Source organism: Drosophila takahashii, unplaced genomic scaffold (assembly GCF_030179915.1).
Source record: "Drosophila takahashii strain IR98-3 E-12201 unplaced genomic scaffold, DtakHiC1v2 scaffold_102, whole genome shotgun sequence".
Lineage (NCBI taxonomy): Eukaryota > Metazoa > Arthropoda > Insecta > Diptera > Drosophilidae > Drosophila > Drosophila takahashii.
In genome coordinates, this window is record NW_027221618.1 from 1 (window position 1) to 18004 (window position 18004).

Genomic DNA, 18004 nt, shown 5'->3' on the forward strand with positions numbered 1-18004 from the left:
CCATATAACTCAATATTTTTTTCATATCCATACTAGAACTTATCATTTTTTCCATATTCATATAACCATTTTTCCATATCCATACTAGAACTCTGTATTCTTTTCCATATCCATATAACTCATGTTTTTTTCATATCCATACTAGAAATTATTATTTTCCATACCACATAACTCATTTTTTTCATATCCATACTAGAACTTGTTATTTTTCCCATATCCATATAACTCATTTTTTTCATATCCATACTAGAACTTAATCTTATTTTTCATATCCATATAACTCATGTTTGGACTTGGAATATTTTTATACACGTCACTAATAGGATGACGATTCAATCATCTATTTAAGAGGAACATTGACTTGCATATGTCTCTTACTTGCATGTTCGGACTTAGAATATTTTATACACGTCACTAATAGGATGACGATTCAGTTGGCTACCTTAAGAGGTACATATACTTGCATATGTCTCTTACTTGTATGATCGGACTTAGATTATTTTTTTACACGTCACTAATAGGATGACGATTCAGTTGGCTACCTTAAGAGGTACATATACTTGCATATGTCTCTTATTTGCATGTTCGGACTTAGAATATTTTTATACGCGTCACTAATAGGATGACGATTCAGTTGGCTACCTTAAGAGGTACATATACTTGCATATGTCTCTTATTGTATGTTCGGACTTAGAATATTTTTATACGCGTCACTAATAGGATGACGATTCAGTTGGCTACCTTAAGAGGTACATATACTTGCATATGTCTCTTACTTGTATGTTCGGACTTAGAATATTTGTATACACGTCACTAATAGGATGACGATTCAGTTGGCTACCTTAAGAAGTACATATACTTGCATATGTCTCTTATTTGCATGTTCGGACTTAGAATATTTTTATACGCGTCACTAATAGGATGACGATACATATGGCTACCATTGTTAAATATATTTAATAAAATTTATTTAAATATAATTATTATTTTATATATATATATTTTATATATATATATATATTCTGACTTAAAAAAGCCAAACAAAATAAACACAATTAAATTTATGTTTATTATCGAATCATCAAGCAAAGGATAAGCTTCAGTGGATCGCAGTATGGCAGCTGCTCAACCACTTACAACACCTTGCCTGTTACAAAAGTCGTTTACAATTGATTCTAGGCTTTGTCATTGTATTAAATAATGCTTTTATATGTAACTAGCGCGGCATCAGGTGATCGAAGATCCTCCCAATTTACTATGTTACAAATTACATTGGCATCACATCCATTGTCGTTTATAAAGTAAATTATAAACTTTAAATGGTTTAGAAGCCATACAATGCAAATTGCCCCTTATTTATCATTGCAGTCCAGCACGGATACGACCTTAGAGGCGTTCAGGCATAATCCAACGGACGTAGCGTCATACCACTGTTCGCTCGAACAAGTATTGTGCCATTGGTCCGTACCTGCGGTTCCTCTCGTACTACGCAGGAATGCTGTCGCAACAACGTTTTGTCATTAGTAGGGTAAACTAACCTGTCTCACGACGGTCTAAACCCAGCTCACGTTCCCTTGCATGGGTGAACAATCCAACGCTTGGTGAATTTTGCTTCACAATGATAGGAAGAGCCGACATCGAAGGATCAAAAAGCGACGTCGCTATGAACGCTTGGCCGCCACAAGCCAGTTATCCCTATGGTAACTTTTCTGACACCTCTTGTTAAAAACTCTTTAAACCAAAAGGATCGATAGGCCGAGCTTTTGCTGTCCCTGTGTGTACTGAACACCGAGATCAAGTCAGCATTTGCCCTTTTGCTCTATGTGTGGTTTCTGTCCGCACTGAGCTGGCCTTGGGACACCTCCGTTATTATTTGAGAGATGTACCGCCCCAGTCAAACTCCCTACCTGGCAATGTCCTTGAATTGGATCATACCTGAGTAATTGGAGTTATACCAAATTTTCAAATCAAAAATACATAAATGCACCGTTTTATTAAAGAATTTGTTTGCGATTATATAACAAACTCGTGATACTTTGATCAAGAAGCTTGCATCAAAACCCAATACCATAAGATATAATAAATATATCCGTATAATGGCTAGGAAATGATACACGTTCCATTTAATCAAGTAAGTAAGGAAACAATAAGAGTAGTGGTATTTCATTGACGATACCAAACCGAAGTCTAATATCTCCCACTTATTCTACACCTCTTATGTCTCCTTACACTGCCAGATTAGAGTCAAGCTCAAAAGGGTCTTCTTTCCCCGCTAATTATTCCAAGCCCGTTCCCTTGGCTGTGGTTTCGCTAGATAGTAGATAGGGACAGTAGGAATCTCGTTAATCCATTCATGCGCGTCACTAATTAGATGACGAGGCATTTGGCTACCTTAAGAGAGTCATAGTTACTCCCGCCGTTGACCCGCGCTTACTTGAATTTCTTCACTTTGACATTCAGAGCACTGGGCAGAAATCACATTGTGTCAACACCCGCTAGGGCCATCACAATGCTTTGTTTTAATTAGACAGTCGGATTCCCCAAGTCCGTGCCAGTTCTGAATTGATTGTTAATTGATAATCGTTATAATTAATAAGAACTAATTGGTTTGACCCAATTAGTATTCTTAAAAATTTTAGCAAGAAAGTTCCACAATTGGCTACGTAACTAACTATCCGGGGAACAAGTAACTAACATAAATGCTAGAAACTCTATTTACCCAGAACGAGCACATAAACCATGTTATTGTTTCCCAATCAAGCCGACTATCTCAATCTTCAGAGCCAATCCTTATCCCGAAGTTACGGATCTAATTTGCCGACTTCCCTTACCTACATTATTCTATCGACTAGAGACTCTTCACCTTGGAGACCAGCTGCGGATATTGGTACGGCCTGTTGAGAAGTTTGCGTGTCCCCACCATAAATTTTCAAGGTCCGAGGAGAAAATATCGACACAACAGTATATGTCATGCTCTTCTAGCCCATCTACCATATCTCTCTGCGAAAGACTTCCATGGTAGTACGGCTATAAAACAGAAAAGAAACTCTTCCGATATCTCTCGACGGCTTCTTTATGGTCGTTCCTGTTGCCAGGATGAGCACGAGGCCCATATTTAATAACAAACGGATACTCAACAGGTTACGGAATTGGAACCGTATTCCCTTTCGTTCAAAATTATTCAAGTATATTATATTAGCTTGATTTGTATATATTGCGTTTTTGGTTTTACTTGAAAATTTTCGGCTTTCGCCTTGAACTTAGGACCGACTAACTCGTGATCAACCACTGTTCACACGAAACCCTTCTCCACTTCAGTCCTCCAAGGTCTCATTCGATTATTTGCTACTACCACCAAGATCTGTACCAATGGCAGCTCCATGCAGGCTTACGCCAAACACTTCTACGCATACCATTGTACCTTCCTACTCACTAAAGTTTCAAAATTTATATCACAAGTAATATAAATCATCTACTTTAGCGGTAATGTATAGGTATACAACTTAAGCGCCATCCATTTTAAGGGCTAGTTGCTTCGGCAGGTGAGTTGTTACACACTCCTTAGCGGATTTCGACTTCCATGATCACCGTCCTGCTGTTTTAAGCAACCAACGCCTTTCATGGTATCTGCATGAGTTGTTAATTTGGGCACCGTAACATTACGTTTGGTTCATCCCACAGCGCCAGTTCTGCTTACCAAAAGTGGCCCACTGGGCACATTATATCATAACCTTAAACTTCATATCAAGAAAGTTAAGGTTCTTACCCATTTAAAGTTTGAGAATAGGTTAAGATCGTTTCGACCCTAAGGCCTCTAATCATTCGCTTTACCAGATAAGATTATTTTATATAATATTAAAATGCACCAGCTATCCTGAGGGAAACTTCGGAAGGAACCAGCTACTAGATGGTTCGATTGGTCTTTCGCCCCTATACTCAATTCTGACAATCGATTTGCACGTCAGAACTGTTTCGGTCTTCCATCAGGGTTTCCCCTGACTTCAACCTGATCAAGTATAGTTCACCATCTTTCGGGTCACAGCATATATGCTCAAGGTACGTTCCAGTTAGAGGCATAAATAATATAAATATCATTATACATAACTATATAGAACGCCCGGGATTGTGTTAATTAGCTATAAATAGTTAAAAAACTAATCCCATTATTAGTCAAGTTAATTACGCTATTAGGTTTATATCCCAATAACTTGCACATATGTTAGACTCCTTGGTCCGTGTTTCAAGACGGGTCCCGAAGGTATCCTGAATCTTTCGCATTGTTAATCCTACAAGTGCATATAATAAACACAAAAATCAATGATAATCATGCCATTATATAATTCCGAAAAATTAACGCACTGTATTCATATAAATCTATCAGCACTTTATCAAATTAATAACATTTATTCTGTGTTAAAATGCAAGCAATTTAATTTGAATAAACTATAAGTTATATTTTATGATAAATTTGGTATGCTAATAGATTACAATGTCCTTATATGGAAAAAATGCACACTATTATCATAATATTGTTTAAATATTACAATTTTAATGATGAATTTTCCATAACGGATATTCAGGTTCATCGGGCTTAACCTCTAAGCAGTTTCACGTACTGTTTAACTCTCTATTCAGAGTTCTTTTCAACTTTCCCTCACGGTACTTGTTTACTATCGGTCTCATGGTTATATTTAGTTTTAGATGGAGTTTACCACCCACTTAGTGCTGCACTATCAAGCAACACGACTCTTTGGAAACATCATCTAGTAATCATTAACGTTATACGGGCCTGGCACCCTCTATGGGTAAATGGCCTCATTTAAGAAGGACTTAAATCGTTAATTTCTCATACTAGAATATTGACGCTCCATACACTGCATCTCACATTTGCCATATAGACAAAGTGACTTAGTGCTGAACTGATTTCTTTTCGCTCGCCGCTACTAAGAAAATCCTTGTTAGTTTCTTTTCCTCCCCTAATTAATATGCTTAAATTCAGGGGGTAGTCCCATATGAGTTGAGGTTGTATATAACTTTTATTTGCAATTAATTCTTTATATATAATGATAAAACATTTTATTAAATTCGTTTAAAGCTGACGTATATATATATTAATGGCATTTATTTGTAACGAATTAACGAAGAATAATAATATTGTCAACGTTTTTCATATTTCAAATCATTAATAAGAGACAATTCTAGATAATATTTTATGCTAGACATTTCTCAGTATTATTTGATTGAAAAAGAAAATATTCCTCTTCGTTTTTCTCAAAGTTTAATTACTATTGTGAGATAATGTTTTTCATATATTTGTTAATATTATGAATAAAATAATTAAATTCTTTTTATCCAATAATATACCATATGCTTATAAAATTTTATTATAAAATTTGTATAAACAACTTAATTAGCATAGTCTTACAACCCTCAACCATATGTAGTCCAAGCAGCACTATAAAATTAATTAAAGTACATAACAGCATGGACTGCGATATGCGTTCAAAATGTCGATGTTCATGTGTCCTGCAGTTCACACGATGACGCACAGTTTGCTGCGTTCTTCATCGACCCATGAGCCGAGTGATCCACCGCTTAGAGTTTTATAATATTGGTTTTAAATTTGGTCAAATATGTTTTTATTGAAAGAAATTAAAAATACACCATTTTACTGGCATATATCAATTCCTTCAATAAATGTATTTATATACCTAAAATAAATGCTGCGAAATGTCTTAGTTTTATATAAACAATATATATCAAAGTATTATTTGTAATGGCATTTGTTTGTTAATATATATTGATAATTTTATATAAAACATTAACCTGAAACCAGGTACAACATTGTATATTTTAGGTTGTTGCATTATCCAATGTATGATCATCATCAAATTAGTTGGCCAATACATCTCGCAACGCGTGTATATTATGGTCCATATACACACAAAAGTTTATAATAAATATATAAAATATATTTTATTATATTAATAATTCGATTTGCTTGTTCGAATTTTATGTTTGTTTCTATTTAATTTATTTGTAATAATATTATATTATTACAATATTTCGATTTGCTTGTTCGAAATTTATTTGATCTTTTACTTTTAAGATCATATTTTTGGTATAATTATTATTATAATTATTATGTATATATATATATATATTGGTAATTTGTATTAAATTTGTATTAACAAATTTTTTTATTAACGGTAAGGATATTATACAATAATGATCCTTCCGCAGGTTCACCTACGGAAACCTTGTTACGACTTTTACTTCCTCTAAATAATCAAGTTCGGTCAACTTTTGCGAAACAACCGTAACACACAAGGCGTCACAGTGATCACGTCCGGAGACCTCACTAAATAATTCAATCGGTAGTAGCGACGGGCGGTGTGTACAAAGGGCAGGGACGTAATCAATGCGAGTTAATGACTCACACTTACTGGGAATTCCAAGTTCATGTGAACAGTTTCAGTTCACAATCCCAAGCATGAAAGTGGTTCAGCGGTTTACCCGGACCTCTCGGTCTAGGAAATACACGTTGATACTTTCATTGTAGCGCGCGTGCAGCCCAGGACATCTAAGGGCATCACAGACCTGTTATTGCTCAATCTCATTATTGCTAGACGCAATTTGTCCATTTAAGAAGCTAGTGTCCTTATAATGGGACAAACCAACAGGTACGGCTCCACTTATATAAACACATTCAAACACAATAAACATTTTACTGCCACCATGAATGAAGGCTATATAAGCTTCAACACCATAATCCTGAAGATATCTATTTAATATATTTGAGTCTCGTTCGTTATCGGAATTAACCAGACAAATCACTCCACGAACTAAGAACGGCCATGCACCACCACCCATAGATTCGAGAAAGAGCTATCAATCTGTCTTACACACTTATGTTCGGACCTGGTAAGTTTTCCCGTGTTGAGTCAAATTAAGCCGCAGGCTCCACTCCTGGTGGTGCCCTTCCGTCAATTCCTTTAAGTTTCAGCTTTGCAACCATACTTCCCCCGGAGCCCAAAAGCTTTGGTTTCCCGGGAAGCGACTGAGAGAGCCATAAAAGTAGCTACACCCAATTGCTAGCTGGCATCGTTTATGGTTAGAACTAGGGCGGTATCTGATCGCCTTCGAACCTCTAACTTTCGTTCTTGATTAATGAAAACATCTTTGGCAAATGCTTTCGCTTAAGTTAGTCTTACGACGGTCCAAGAATTTCACCTCTCGCGTCGTAATACTAATGCCCCCAAACTGCTTCTATTAATCATTACCTCTTGATCTGAAAACCAATGAAAGCAGAACAGAGGTCTTATTTCATTATCCCATGCACAGAATATTCAGGCATTTGAAGCCTGCTTTAAGCACTCTAATTTGTTCAAAGTAATTGTACCGGCCCACAATAACACTCGTTTAAGAGCACTAATGCAGGTTTTTAAATAGGAGGAACATATGAAAAAATACAAGTATTTAAACACATATAAGAACTCCACCGGTAATACGCTTACATACATAAAGGTATAGTACTAACCACAATTGTAAGTTGTACTACCCGTATGAAGCACAAGTTCAACTACGAACGTTTTAACCGCAACAACTTTAATATACGCTATTGGAGCTGGAATTACCGCGGCTGCTGGCACCAGACTTGCCCTCCAATTGGTCCTTGTTAAAGGATTTAAAGTGTACTCATTCCAATTACAGGGCCTCGGATATGAGTCCTGTATTGTTATTTTTCGTCACTACCTCCCCGAGCTGGGAGTGGGTAATTTACGCGCCTGCTGCCTTCCTTAGATGTGGTAGCCGTTTCTCAGGCTCCCTCTCCGGAATCGAACCCTGATTCCCCGTTACCCGTTGCAACCATGGTAGTCCTAGATACTACCATCAAAAGTTGATAGGGCAGACATTTGAAAGATCTGTCGTCGGTACAAGACCATACGATCTGCATGTTATCTAGAGTTCAACCAATATAACGATCTTGCGATCGCTTGGTTTTAGCCTAATAAAAGCACATGTCCCATAAGGTTCATGTTTTAATTGCATGTATTAGCTCTAGAATTACCACAGTTATCCAAGTAACTGTTAACGATCTAAGGAACCATAACTGATATAATGAGCCTTTTGCGGTTTCACTTTTAATTCGTGTGTACTTAGACATGCATGGCTTAATCTTTGAGACAAGCATATAACTACTGGCAGGATCAACCAGAATAATGTTTTCGTTCATATTTCATTCATATTTTTTGAATAGAAATTAGTAATATAAATATAATAGATTTTATTTCCATTTTATATGTTCGGTTTTTCTTAAATATTGATTTTAATTCAATATTTTTTTTTTGCTTTGTGAAATAATTCTATTTTAATTCGAATACGGCCATTTTTATATGGCATTCGTATACGTTCTTTAATTTTTACTTGTTTCGCCACTAATATAACAAGTTTATAATTGATGTTAAAGAAAAAGTACACCTTTTTTATAACACNNTTTTCAATATATATTGTTCTTTCTATAAGTTTTTATTATATTATATATACATATTTCATTCTAAAATATCATTTTTGTTCAACATACATAATTATTGTATCCACACATGTACAATTTTTGTTTAACCAATATAAATATTGAGTTAAATCATTTGCATTTTGATGATAAATTTAAAATTTATCTTTTCCATATAACTCTCTGGTAATATATGATATAAAACCGAGCGCATATGAAATTATTTTGATCACTAATATTGCAATTATATTTTATTATAATGCTTTTTGTAAACACATTGTACCGGCAAGCGATACTCTGTGCCCAAACGACAGGGGATATAATAATTTAATATAAATTATCATATATACCTGCCACCAAAGATTAACGATAAAAGTCGGAAACAATTTGTTATTCTATATATAATAGAAACTTGACCTCTGTTTCACCTTATTATCATGGGTTTATAATATTAACCGCGTAGCCAAGTCTTAATTTCATTTAAGAAACAAATTTATACGGATAATATTTTGATTTTAATATATGTTGTTCTATTGATAACAAAAGTATATATTATAATATATTTTGTTCAATAGTAGATGGACTACTTACTGTACCATCCTTATTTTTTATTATTATTGATATACATTATATTGACAACAGCATATGATATTCATATGGTTTGTTCAATAATTAATTGGTGGACAACCACTGACCATCCTATAGTAGTTTTTGGCCACGACGTCTAAATATCGAAATTATTTAATTCCGTTTGCCACCCATACGATAGATATTAACTATCTATAATAATAATGTGTACGCATAAAATATTATATGTATATATATAGACCAACAGACAAGCACTTCACCCTATAGTAGTTTTTGGCCACGACGTCTATATATCGGGCATATTTAATTCTCTTTGCCACCCAACCAAAGATATTCACTTTTTTATATAAAGTATTATTTGATCATATTAATATAACCAATTATTTCTGCCATATTCATATAATTTCTTTATGAATTATTTTTTGGTCATATCCATATAATCTATATGCCGTATCCATATAATGAATACGGCATATCCATACAACTAGCCATATTTGTATGTCAATGTATATTTTATTATACATTTTTTTTCTTTATACATATAATATGGTATTTCCATATCGCTATAATTGAATTATATGTATAAGATATCATTTATATATAGCATTGCCAAAATAATATGATAAACATAAATTTTGAACAATACGGCCGGTCGGCGAGCACTGCCTCCCTATATATGTTTTTGGCCACGACGTCTAAATATTGGGTATTTTTCGTACTGCGGCCCCGGTGTATGTAAATTGGGCATATTTCGTACTGATGCCAACATATCTATATGACTCATTATTTTCTTCCATATCAATATAACTTCTTTTATTTCCATATTCAAGTAATTTCTTTATTTGCCATATCAATATAAAATATTTGTTGGTCATATTTATATAATCTATATGCCGTATCCATATAATGAATACGGCATATCCATACAACTAGCCATATTTGTATGTCAATGTATATTTTATTATACATTTTTTTTCTTTATACATATAATATGGTATTTCCATATCGCTATAATTGAATTATATGTATAAGATATCATTTATATATAGCATTGCCAAAATAATATGATAAACATAAATTTTGAACAATACGGCCGGTCGGCGAGCACTGCCTCCCTATATATGTTTTTGGCCACGACGTCTAAATATTGGGTATTTTTCGTACTGCGGCCCCGGTGTATGTAAATTGGGCATATTTCGTACTGATGCCAACATATCTATATGACTCATTATTTTCTTCCATATCAATATAACTTCTTTTATTTCCATATTCAAGTAATTTCTTTATTTGCCATATCAATATAAAATATTTTTTGGTCATATTTATATAATCTATATGCCGTATCCATATAATGAATACGGCATATCCATACAACTAGCCATATTTGTATGTCAATGTATATTTTATTATACATTTTTTTTCTTTATACATATAATATGGTATTTCCATATCGCTATAATTGAATTATATGTATAAGATATCATTTATATATAGCATTGCCAAAATAATATGATAAACATAAATTTTGAACAATACGGCCGGTCGGCGAGCACTGCCTCCCTATATATGTTTTTGGCCACGACGTCTAAATATTGGGTATTTTTCGTACTGCGGCCCCGGTGTATGTAAATTGGGCATATTTCGTACTGATGCCAACATATCTATATGACTCATTATTTTCTTCCATATCAATATAACTTCTTTTATTTCCATATTCAAGTAATTTCTTTATTTGCCATATCAATATAAAATATTTTTTGGTCATATTTATATAATCTATATGCCGTATCCATATAATGAATACGGCATATCCATACAACTAGCCATATTTGTATGTCAATGTATATTTTATTATACATTTTTTTTCTTTATACATATAATATGGTATTTCCATATCGCTATAATTGAATTATATGTATAAGATATCATTTATATATAGCATTGCCAAAATAATATGATAAACATAAATTTTGAACAATACGGCCGGTCGGCGAGCACTGCCTCCCTATATATGTTTTTGGCCACGACGTCTAAATATTGGGTATTTTTCGTACTGCGGCCCCGGTGTATGTAAATTGGGCATATTTCGTACTGATGCCAACATATCTATATGACTCATTATTTTCTTCCATATCAATATAACTTCTTTTATTTCCATATTCAAGTAATTTCTTTATTTGCCATATCAATATAAAATATTTTTTGGTCATATTTATATAATCTATATGCCGTATCCATATAATGAATACGGCATATCCATACAACTAGCCATATTTGTATGTCAATGTATATTTTATTATACATTTTTTTTCTTTATACATATAATATGGTATTTCCATATCGCTATAATTGAATTATATGTATAAGATATCATTTATATATAGCATTGCCAAAATAATATGATAAACATAAATTTTGAACAATACGGCCGGTCGGCGAGCACTGCCTCCCTATATATGTTTTTGGCCACGACGTCTAAATATTGGGTATTTATCGTACTGCGGCTCCGGTGTATGTAAATTGGGCATATTTCGTACTGATGCCACCATATCCATATAACTTATTTTTTGTTCTATATCTATATAATTAATTTTTTTCCATACCTATAACTATTAAACTAATTTTTTTCCATATCCATACTTGAACTTATTATTTTTCCCATATCCATATAACTCGTTTTTTCCATATCCACACTAGAATTTAGTATTTATCCCATATCCATATAAATCATTATTTACCATATCAATATAAATAATATTTTTCCATATTCATACTAGAACTTATTATTTCTTTAATATTCATATAACTCAATATTTTTTCATATCCATACTAGAACTTATTCTTTTTCCCATATCCATACTAGAACTTATAAATTTTCCCATATTCATATAACTAATTTTTTTCATATCCATACTAGAACATTATATTTTTGCCATATCTATATAACTCATTTTATTCCATATCCATACTAGAACTTATTATTTCTTTAATATCCATATAACTTAATATTTTTCCATATCCATACCAGAACTTTTTATTTTTCCCATATCCATAGAACTAATTTTTTTCATATCCATACTAGAACCTAATTTTCTTCCTATATCCATATAACTTATTATTTACTATTACAATATAATTAATTTTTTCCATATCCATACTAGAGCTTATTATCTCTTCAATATCCATAAAACTCAATATTTTTTCATATCCATACTAGAACTGATTATTTTTCCCATATCCATACTAGAACTCAGTATTCTTCCCATATCCATACTACAACTTAGTATTTTTCCCATATGCATATAACTCATTATTTAGCATATCAATATAACTAATTTTTTTCCATATCCATACTAGAACTTATTATTTCTTTAATATCCATATAACTCAATATTTTTTTATATCCATACTAGAACTTATTATTTTTCCCATATCCATACTAGAACTTATAAATTTTCCCATATTCATATAACTAATTTTTTTCATATCCATACTAGAACATTAAATTTTTTGCCATATCTATATAACTCATTTTATTCCATATCCATACTAGAACTTATTATTTCTTTAATATCCATATAACTCAATATTTTTTCATATCCATACTAGAACTTATCATTTTTCCCATATTCATATAACTCATTTTTCCATATCCATACTAGAACTCTGTATTCTTTTCCATATCCATATAACTCATTTTTTTTTTCATATCCATACTAGAACTTATTATTTTTCCCATATCCACATAACTCATTTTTTTCATATCCATACTAGAACTTGTTATTTTTCCCATATCCATATAACTCATTTTTTTCATATCCATACTAGAACTTAATATTATTTTCATATCCATATAACTCATGTTTGGACTTGGAATATTTTTATACACGTCACTAATAGGATGACGATTCAGTTGGCTACCTTAAGAGGTACATATACTTGCATATGTCTCTTACTTGTATGTTCGGACTTAGAATATTTTTATACACGTCACTAATAGGATGACGATTCAGTTGGCTACCTTAAGAGGTACATATACTTGCATATGTCTCTTACTTGTATGTTCGGACTTAGAATATTTTTATACACGTCACTAATAGGATGACGATTCAGTTGGCTACCTTAAGAGGTACATATACTTGCATATGTCTCTTATTTGCATGTTCGGACTTAGAATATTTTTATACGCGTCACTAATAGGATGACGATTCAGTTGGCTACCTTAAGAGGTACATATACTTGCATATGTCTCTTACTTGTATGTTCGGACTTAGAATATTTTTATACACGTCACTAATAGGATGACGATTCAGTTGGCTACCTTAAGAGGTACATATACTTGCATATGTCTCTTACTTGTATGTTCGGACTTAGAATATTTTTATACACGTCACTAATAGGATGACGATTCAGTTGGCTACCTTAAGAGGTACATATACTTGCATATGTCTCTTACTTGTATGTTCGGACTTAGAATATTTGTATACACGTCACTAATAGGATGACGATTCAGTTGGCTACCTTAAGAAGTACATATACTTGCATATGTCTCTTATTTGCATGTTCGGACTTAGAATATTTTTATACGCGTCACTAATAGGATGACGATACATATGGCTACCATTGTTAAATATATTTAAATAAAATTTATTTAAATATAATTATTATTTTATATATATATATTTTATATATATATATATTCTGACTTAAAAAAGCCAAACAAAATAAACACAATTAAATTTATGTTTATTATCGAATCATCAAGCAAAGGATAAGCTTCAGTGGATCGCAGTATGGCAGCTGCTCAACCACTTACAACACCTTGCCTGTTACAAAAGTCGTTTACAATTGATTCTAGGCTTTGTCATTGTATTAAATAATGCTTTTATATGTAACTAGCGCGGCATCAGGTGATCGAAGATCCTCCCAATTTACTATGTTACAAATTACATTGGCATCACATCCATTGTCGTTTATAAAGTAAATTATAAACTTTAAATGGTTTAGAAGCCATACAATGCAAATTGCCCCTTATTTATCATTGCAGTCCAGCACGGATACGACCTTAGAGGCGTTCAGGCATAATCCAACGGACGTAGCGTCATACCACTGTTCGCTCGAACAAGTATTGTGCCATTGGTCCGTACCTGCGGTTCCTCTCGTACTACGCAGGAATGCTGTCGCAACAACGTTTTGTCATTAGTAGGGTAAAACTAACCTGTCTCACGACGGTCTAAACCCAGCTCACGTTCCCTTGCATGGGTGAACAATCCAACGCTTGGTGAATTTTGCTTCACAATGATAGGAAGAGCCGACATCGAAGGATCAAAAAGCGACGTCGCTATGAACGCTTGGCCGCCACAAGCCAGTTATCCCTATGGTAACTTTTCTGACACCTCTTGTTAAAAACTCTTTAAACCAAAAGGATCGATAGGCCGAGCTTTTGCTGTCCCTGTGTGTACTGAACACCGAGATCAAGTCAGCATTTGCCCTTTTGCTCTATGTGTGGTTTCTGTCCGCACTGAGCTGGCCTTGGGACACCTCCGTTATTATTTGAGAGATGTACCGCCCCAGTCAAACTCCCTACCTGGCAATGTCCTTGAATTGGATCATACCTGAGTAATTGGAGTTATACCAAATTTTCAAATCAAAAATACATAAATGCACCGTTTTATTAAAGAATTTGTTTGCGATTATATAACAAACTCGTGATACTTTGATCAAGAAGCTTGCATCAAAACCCAATACCATAAGATATAATAAATATATCCGTATAATGGCTAGGAAATGATACACGTTCCATTTAATCAAGTAAGTAAGGAAACAATAAGAGTAGTGGTATTTCATTGACGATACCAAACCGAAGTCTAATATCTCCCACTTATTCTACACCTCTTATGTCTCCTTACACTGCCAGATTAGAGTCAAGCTCAAAAGGGTCTTCTTTCCCCGCTAATTATTCCAAGCCCGTTCCCTTGGCTGTGGTTTCGCTAGATAGTAGATAGGGACAGTAGGAATCTCGTTAATCCATTCATGCGCGTCACTAATTAGATGACGAGGCATTTGGCTACCTTAAGAGAGTCATAGTTACTCCCGCCGTTGACCCGCGCTTACTTGAATTTCTTCACTTTGACATTCAGAGCACTGGGCAGAAATCACATTGTGTCAACACCCGCTAGGGCCATCACAATGCTTTGTTTTAATTAGACAGTCGGATTCCCCAAGTCCGTGCCAGTTCTGAATTGATTGTTAATTGATAATCGTTATAATTAATAAGAACTAATTGGTTTGACCCAATTAGTATTCTTAAAAATTTTAGCAAGAAAGTTCCACAATTGGCTACGTAACTAACTATCCGGGGAACAAGTAACTAACATAAATGCTAGAAACTCTATTTACCCAGAACGAGCACATAAACCATGTTATTGTTTCCCAATCAAGCCCGACTATCTCAATCTTCAGAGCCAATCCTTATCCCGAAGTTACGGATCTAATTTGCCGACTTCCCTTACCTACATTATTCTATCGACTAGAGACTCTTCACCTTGGAGACCAGCTGCGGATATTGGTACGGCCTGTTGAGAAGTTTGCGTGTCCCCACCATAAATTTTCAAGGTCCGAGGAGAAAATATCGACACAACAGTATATGTCATGCTCTTCTAGCCCATCTACCATATCTCTCTGCGAAAGACTTCCATGGTAGTACGGCTATAAAACAGAAAAGAAAACTCTTCCGATATCTCTCGACGGCTTCTTTATGGTCGTTCCTGTTGCCAGGATGAGCACGAGGCCCATATTTAATAACAAACGGATACTCAACAGGTTACGGAATTGGAACCGTATTCCCTTTCGTTCAAAATTATTCAAGTATATTATATTAGCTTGATTTGTATATATTGCGTTTTTGGTTTTACTTGAAAATTTTCGGCTTTCGCCTTGAACTTAGGACCGACTAACTCGTGATCAACCACTGTTCACACGAAACCCTTCTCCACTTCAGTCCTCCAAGGTCTCATTCGATTATTTGCTACTACCACCAAGATCTGTACCAATGGCAGCTCCATGCAGGCTTACGCCAAACACTTCTACGCATACCATTGTACCTTCCTACTCACTAAAGTTTCAAAATTTATATCACAAGTAATATAAATCATCTACTTTAGCGGTAATGTATAGGTATACAACTTAAGCGCCATCCATTTTAAGGGCTAGTTGCTTCGGCAGGTGAGTTGTTACACACTCCTTAGCGGATTTCGACTTCCATGATCACCGTCCTGCTGTTTTAAGCAACCAACGCCTTTCATGGTATCTGCATGAGTTGTTAATTTGGGCACCGTAACATTACGTTTGGTTCATCCCACAGCGCCAGTTCTGCTTACCAAAAGTGGCCCACTGGGCACATTATATCATAACCTTAAACTTCATATCAAGAAAGTTAAGGTTCTTACCCATTTAAAGTTTGAGAATAGGTTAAGATCGTTTCGACCCTAAGGCCTCTAATCATTCGCTTTACCAGATAAGATTATTTTATATAATATTAAAATGCACCAGCTATCCTGAGGGAAACTTCGGAAGGAACCAGCTACTAGATGGTTCGATTGGTCTTTCGCCCCTATACTCAATTCTGACAATCGATTTGCACGTCAGAACTGTTTCGGTCTTCCATCAGGGTTTCCCCTGACTTCAACCTGATCAAGTATAGTTCACCATCTTTCGGGTCACAGCATATATGCTCAAGGTACGTTCCAGTTAGAGGCATAAATAATATAAATATCATTATACATAACTATATAGAACGCCCCGGGATTGTGTTAATTAGCTATAAATAGTTAAAAAACTAATCCCATTATTAGTCAAGTTAATTACGCTATTAGGTTTATATCCCAATAACTTGCACATATGTTAGACTCCTTGGTCCGTGTTTCAAGACGGGTCCCGAAGGTATCCTGAATCTTTCGCATTGTTAATCCTACAAGTGCATATAATAAACACAAAAATCAATGATAATCATGCCATTATATAATTCCGAAAAATTAACGCACTGTATTCATATAAATCTATCAGCACTTTATCAAATTAATAACATTTATTCTGTGTTAAAATGCAAGCAATTTAATTTGAATAAACTATAAGTTATATTTTATGATAAATTTGGTATGCTAATAGATTACAATGTCCTTATATGGAAAAAATGCACACTATTATCATAATATTGTTTAAATATTACAATTTTAATGATGAATTTTCCATAACGGATATTCAGGTTCATCGGGCTTAACCTCTAAGCAGTTTCACGTACTGTTTAACTCTCTATTCAGAGTTCTTTTCAACTTTCCCTCACGGTACTTGTTTACTATCGGTCTCATGGTTATATTTAGTTTTAGATGGAGTTTACCACCCACTTAGTGCTGCACTATCAAGCAACACGACTCTTTGGAAACATCATCTAGTAATCATTAACGTTATACGGGCCTGGCACCCTCTATGGGTAAATGGCCTCATTTAAGAAGGACTTAAATCGTTAATTTCTCATACTAGAATATTGACGCTCCATACACTGCATCTCACATTTGCCATATAGACAAAGTGACTTAGTGCTGAACTGATTTCTTTTCGCTCGCCGCTACTAAGAAAATCCTTGTTAGTTTCTTTTCCTCCCCTAATTAATATGCTTAAATTCAGGGGGTAGTCCCATATGAGTTGAGGTTGTATATAACTTTTATTTGCAATTAATTCTTTATATATAATGATAAAACATTTTATTAAATTCGTTTAAAGCTGACGTATATATATATTAATGGCATTTATTTGTAACGAATTAACGAAGAATAATAATATTGTCAACGTTTTTCATATTTCAAATCATTAATAAGAGACAATTCTAGATAATATTTTATGCTAGAC

General features: G+C 34.0%; 4 non-coding genes across 4 annotated transcripts; all 4 read right to left on the reverse strand.

Annotated features, from left to right (window-relative positions):
* Positions 1 to 1073: 1073 nt before the first annotated feature.
* On the reverse strand, positions 1074 to 5026 carry LOC138913982 (large subunit ribosomal RNA). The gene has a single exon (XR_011419875.1). It is a non-coding gene; the product is annotated as a large subunit ribosomal RNA (ribosomal RNA).
* A 398-nt stretch (positions 5027 to 5424) lies between these two features.
* On the reverse strand, positions 5425 to 5603 carry LOC138913979 (5.8S ribosomal RNA). The gene has a single exon (XR_011419872.1). It is a non-coding gene; the product is annotated as a 5.8S ribosomal RNA (ribosomal RNA).
* Positions 5604 to 6226: 623 nt separating this feature from the next.
* Positions 6227 to 8221, reverse strand: LOC138913986 (small subunit ribosomal RNA). The gene has a single exon (XR_011419879.1). It is a non-coding gene; the product is annotated as a small subunit ribosomal RNA (ribosomal RNA).
* Positions 8222 to 13852: 5631 nt separating this feature from the next.
* On the reverse strand, positions 13853 to 17809 carry LOC138913981 (large subunit ribosomal RNA). Its single transcript, XR_011419874.1, has one exon. It is a non-coding gene; the product is annotated as a large subunit ribosomal RNA (ribosomal RNA).
* Between the last annotated feature and the right edge of the window lie 195 nt (positions 17810 to 18004).